This window comes from Peromyscus eremicus, chromosome 23 (genome assembly GCF_949786415.1).
Source record: "Peromyscus eremicus chromosome 23, PerEre_H2_v1, whole genome shotgun sequence".
Classification (NCBI taxonomy): Eukaryota; Metazoa; Chordata; class Mammalia; order Rodentia; family Cricetidae; genus Peromyscus; species Peromyscus eremicus.
Window position 1 is genome coordinate 10,476,175 of NC_081438.1, and position 5,195 is coordinate 10,481,369.

General features: G+C 48.9%; 1 long non-coding RNA gene across 2 annotated transcripts in view; it reads right to left on the reverse strand.

Annotated features, from left to right (window-relative positions):
- Window positions 1–492: 492 nt before the first annotated feature.
- The window catches only part of LOC131898127 (uncharacterized), an 8,841-nt gene continuing 4,138 nt past the window's right edge, over window positions 493–5,195 (reverse strand). For both annotated transcript variants that reach the window (XR_009375852.1, XR_009375851.1), the window contains exons 2-3: window positions 1,226–1,394; window positions 493–857 (exon numbers count right to left, since the gene is read on the reverse strand). This is a non-coding gene — a long non-coding RNA (uncharacterized LOC131898127). The remainder of the gene's footprint in view (window positions 858–1,225; window positions 1,395–5,195) is intronic.

Here is a 5,195-nt window from a genome sequence, read left to right on the forward strand (position 1 = left end):
TGACAAGTAACTGTACCTGCTGAGGCATCTCGCCAGTCCTGCTTTCTAAAACCCAAAGCCCCCAAGTACTGCAGCCGTATGATAGAAGGCTTGGAAAAAACACACACAGTGAAAAGGAGAAAAAATATGAGCCAGCCACACATCTACTAGTGTGTCTACCGCTGTGCTCTTATTTCACCCTGACAGCCACCTACCTGGTAAGTGTAGGCCGTCTCTGCCGCATGTATGAGGAAATGGAAGCCGAGTGATTCACACACTGTCCCCAGCCGGCATGTGGCCAAGCCTGGATCCCACACAGGTGCCTGGCCTCCAGCCGTGGCAGCCAACCTCTGTTTTCCGGCAGATGTACAACCACGGCTGCTTCCCGTGTTGTGAGATTATCTTAACTAGTTCTCACAGCCATACATCCCGGGTGCGTACTGCCACTTGCTTCCCCCGCCCCTACAATTGGACATTTCATCTCTGTGTAATTATTCACCGTAATATACAGTCTTTGAGGACCATTAATGTTTATAAATCTTTGCCGTGTCTTGAACAGTTCCTTGGGATGCCATCTAAGGAGGAAGACGGCAGGGGTGGAGGACATGGGCATGCTAGTCATCTGCTTCCTTGAAGTGCGATTGATGAATGATGGAGGCGAACCGATCCCAGGTATGTGAATCAGCATGTTCTGATCCACAATAGACAGTACTGCAATCACCAGGGAGCTTCCATCACCCAGAAGGTGTTTCTTTAAACCCAGCCTCTTCCCCTCTGTGCTTTCCAACACCAGACCATCAGATTCTTCTGTCACTTGAGCCGTGACTTTCCAAGAATTCTGTATTCACAGAATCATGCCACGTGAATGACTTTTCTTCCTTTAAAAAAAAATATTTTTATTTATGTCTCTGTGTGTGTGTGTGTGTGTGTGTGTGTGTGTGTGTGTGCCACATGTGTGTAGTACCCAATGAAACCAAAAGAGGGCATTAGATCCCCTAGAACTGGCGTTATGGATGGCTGTGAGCCACTAAGTGGGTGCTGGGAACTGAACTTGGGTCCTCCGAAAGTGGCGCTTTTAACCACTAAGCTATCTTTCCAGCCCCCTTCCTGACTTCGTTCTCACCCATGCTGCTATGTATGCCAATGATTCACTCCTCTTTATTGCTGAACCCATGCGATGTGTGTGCCATACTGTGATACCCATTCAAGGGTGGATTGACATTTGGGTTCCAGTGACTTGACTTACTATTGAGATGGGAGAGCTTTTCATGTTTTCTAGATACAACAGCCACAACAGAGCTGGGAGGAGGAAGCCAGTGAGCCTCAGCTCACACACAGTGTTTGAGCCGAAGAGACATATTTCAATGCTTGCACCTCTGTTCCTGTATCTCCAGAGCCTAGCATAGGCCTTGGCGCTGCAAAGCATTGGGAAGGGTCATATGTTTAGCTTAATAGAAACATAATGAAACAAATAAAATACAAATGTGAGTGGAAGGAATAAAGATGATATAACACATGTAGGAGACCACGTGGTAATAATCCCTATATAAATCTTAAATTCCAAGTATGAAAGAAAACGTGCTGTTTCTGACTTTGTTTTGCCCAATGTCACACCCTTCCATTCCATCCATTTTTTCCTGTAGTGACAATTTCATTCTTCATTCACAAATTCATTTGTGGCTGAGTTTTACTCTGTATATGTGGTTGTATATACATGTACACACACACATATATATATACATATACACATTCATATATATACACATATACATGCATACATATATTTATAAATATATACTATAAACAATACTATACACATACAAATCTATACATATACACATACACATATATACACATATTCACATATACACACATATACATCTAAGTATATACATCACATTTTTCTATACCTGTTCATAGTACCTACTTTGATTCTATGATAACTACTGTGACTAGTGTAGACATAAAAAGGGTATTCAGGAGCTGGAGAGACAGCTCAGTGAGTAAGCCCACTTGCTTTGCAAGTGTGAGGACCTCAATTCAAATCCCCAGCACCCACATAAGAACTGGACATGGCTGTGTGCCTGTGACCCCAGCATTCAGGCAGGAGACAGGAGGATGACAGACTGTCAATGACCAGCCCTTAGCAGAAAGAGGCAGCTATAGGCTCAGAGAAACCTTGTTTCAAAAAAATGAAGTGGAGAGTGATAGAGGGAGACCCTCAGTGTCCTCCACTGGCTTGCACACACAAGAGCACATGAATGTATATGCACACACAGACACATGCTCACACACATGCATGCACACAGAGATAGACACCCATGCATTCACAGAGACACACACACACACACACATTCACATGCACACATACACACAGCTCACACATACACACGCTTACACACAAGCATGCACACAGAGACAGATACCTATGCATACACAGAGACACACATGCATACACAGACACACACTCACACACACACACATACACGAACACAGAGACAGACACACATGCATACACATAGATATAAAAAAAATGAGTATGCAGTAAAAGGGGCCGGGAATCACCTAGCAGTCCCACGTCACTTACAACAGTACTGTCCCCTGTTCCCCGGGGCATTGTGAACCCCCAAAGAACTAGTTCAGATACCAGTTCCTCAACCTCAACCCAGGAGTCTGATCCTGGAGATCTCAGCTGGGGCATGGGAGCCTAAGGTGCTCCTTGCCAATGCTACTGTCCCTGGTCTCAGAGCTGCACCATGGTCTCTGGCACAAGCGCACACTCTCTGCTAATGACTGGTGGGCTGGAGAGGTCATGCCCCCATCTGTCAAGACCAGCTCTCCCAGAGGCCCCTGTAGGGGCACCTTGGACCAAGGCCGTTCCCAGTCCTTCTCTGCAGGACCTAGACCCACCCTTGACCCATCACAGCCTCCCAGAAGCAAGGCCTGAGGACCAAGCATGTCACAAAACAGCTCAGTTAAGCCTTATAATACAGATAAACAGAGGCAATCTGCATCTCGTGCAGCCCAGGCTGGCCCCAAACTCTGTGTGCAGTGAAGGATGACCTGGCCCTCACACCTCCAAACGCTGAGGTGACAGGTGTGCCCTGCCATGCCCAGTTTATGCGGTGCTGGGGATCAAGCCCAAGGCATCATCTGGAGCCCATTTTTTTTCAATCCCCAAGTTACAGATGGGGAAACCGAGGTTCTCAAAGGTATAGATACTTGCCCAGAGTCACACAGCTTGGGCTATCCAGGCTCAGCTGCCTTTCAAGCCCAGAAACAGTACCAGGTCTGACTATAGGGGAGCTGAGACACTCTGAGGGAGCGAACCAGCAGAAGCACCTTGAAGGTCCTGAGGCGGATAAAAATAGCCAGGGATGGGCGTGGAGGTGAGCCAGGCCAGTGCTCCTAATTTACGGCTCCCAGGACTGTGAGGATGCGGGCTGAGAGGCAGGTGAGGACAATGTAATTAAAGAATTAAAAGGTAATTTCCAGGGACGGGGCTCACCAGGGCTCAGGATCAGTAATTGATGGTGCAATTCAGGATGCAGCCCACAAGGCAGCCTAAGATGCCACTGTTGCCACTGCCTCCTCTTCTTCCTCCTCCTCTTCTTCCTCCTCTTCTTCTTCCTCCTCCTCTTCTTCCTCTTCCTCCTTCTTCTCTTCTTCTTCCTCTTCCTCCTTCTTCTCTTCTTCCTCCTCTTCTTCCTTCTCCTCTTCCTCCTCCTCTTCTTCCTCATCCTCTTCCTCCTCTTCTTCCTCCTCTTCCTCCTCCTCTTCTTCTTCCTCCTCCTTTTTTTCCACCTCTTCCCCTTTCCTCTTTAACTTGTTCATTGGGTTCTCTCTTTTCCTCTCTTCTCTATCCCTTCCTCAGATTTCCCTCCCTGTCTCCCCTTTTCCCTCCACTCTGGGGGCTGGTCCTGGAACCCTGGAGGACACTGTGTCTGAATCACTGCCATATATCAGCCACCCTCGCTCCTGCAGGCCTCTTTATGGGGTGGGTTGAGTCCTGACAGCAGCGAAGGCATCCAGCCATCAGCCACCTGAATCTCACACCGCACCGAGGCCTGAGTCTCCCCTCAGGAAGGGTGGAGGGGATGAGTGAGTGAGCAGGGAAGGTGGCTCGTGGAGTCCTAGATAGATGTTTGGCTGGGTGGTTAGACAGATGAGTCTGGAGCTGAATGGTAATTGTGTGGGCATGGGAATGAGAGGGGAGAGAAGCGGGCAGTGGGTGGGTAGGTGGACAGTGGTAGATAAATAAAGGGCTGGCTAGCAGGTCTGAGCTAGAGCAGCTGGTTTTGCTGAGGAGAGCTGGGAATGAACGGTGGGGTGGAGTGGAGATATAAATGCTTATGTAGGTAAGGGAGCTGACACTAGATGGGAGATAATTGGATGGATGGATGGATGGGTGGATGGATGGATGGATGGATTAGTGGATAAGTACCTACCTGGTGAATAGAGAGGAAGACATTGATAGAAGCTGGATGCATGCATGTATGCGTGCATAGATGGATGGATGCAGTCATGGATGGATGGGTGCATGGAAGCATGCATGAATGCATGGACTCATGAATAGCTGGGTGTGTGGAAAGGTGGACTGGTGCATGGGAAGAGGAGTGGGGGAATGCTAAGTGTGGGTGGGTGGATGAAAGGGTGAATGAATGGGTGCTGCGGATCTGCAGCTGGAGAAAGGGTGGATGGGGCAGATACACAGGAAATGAGCACATCCTGGTGCACTAAGAGGAGAGTCCAGGGCAAACGCCACAGCTCTGAGCCCTCAGGGACCAAGACCGTCTCTTCCAAAAGGCCCTGCCCTGACGTCTTCACCTCCACACATTCTGCCTCTTCTGTCCTCACACAGCCACACCCACGTGAAGCTTCCCCTGTTGCTGTCCACCCTGACCCTGTCACACAGGACCCCTAATGCCGTGGAAGGACATACTGATTTGACAGACAGGTGGGTCGAGCTGTAGGAGCATTTTGAAGCTCAAGTCTCTTCGATCTGTGTGTGGACCAGCTCCTGCCAGGGCCGCCCAAGATGGAGACAGGATTCCCCCACCCTGGTCTCCTGGTTTTCGGCACATATCAGTGAGTCTAAGGCTGACCTCCATCACTGGTCATTAATTAGGGAGGTGGTCATCTTAGGCAGGGTAGCAACCCATTTCTGACCACTGGTCCTTCTGTTGTGTGTTGTCTCTCCCTTCAGAGGGGAAGAA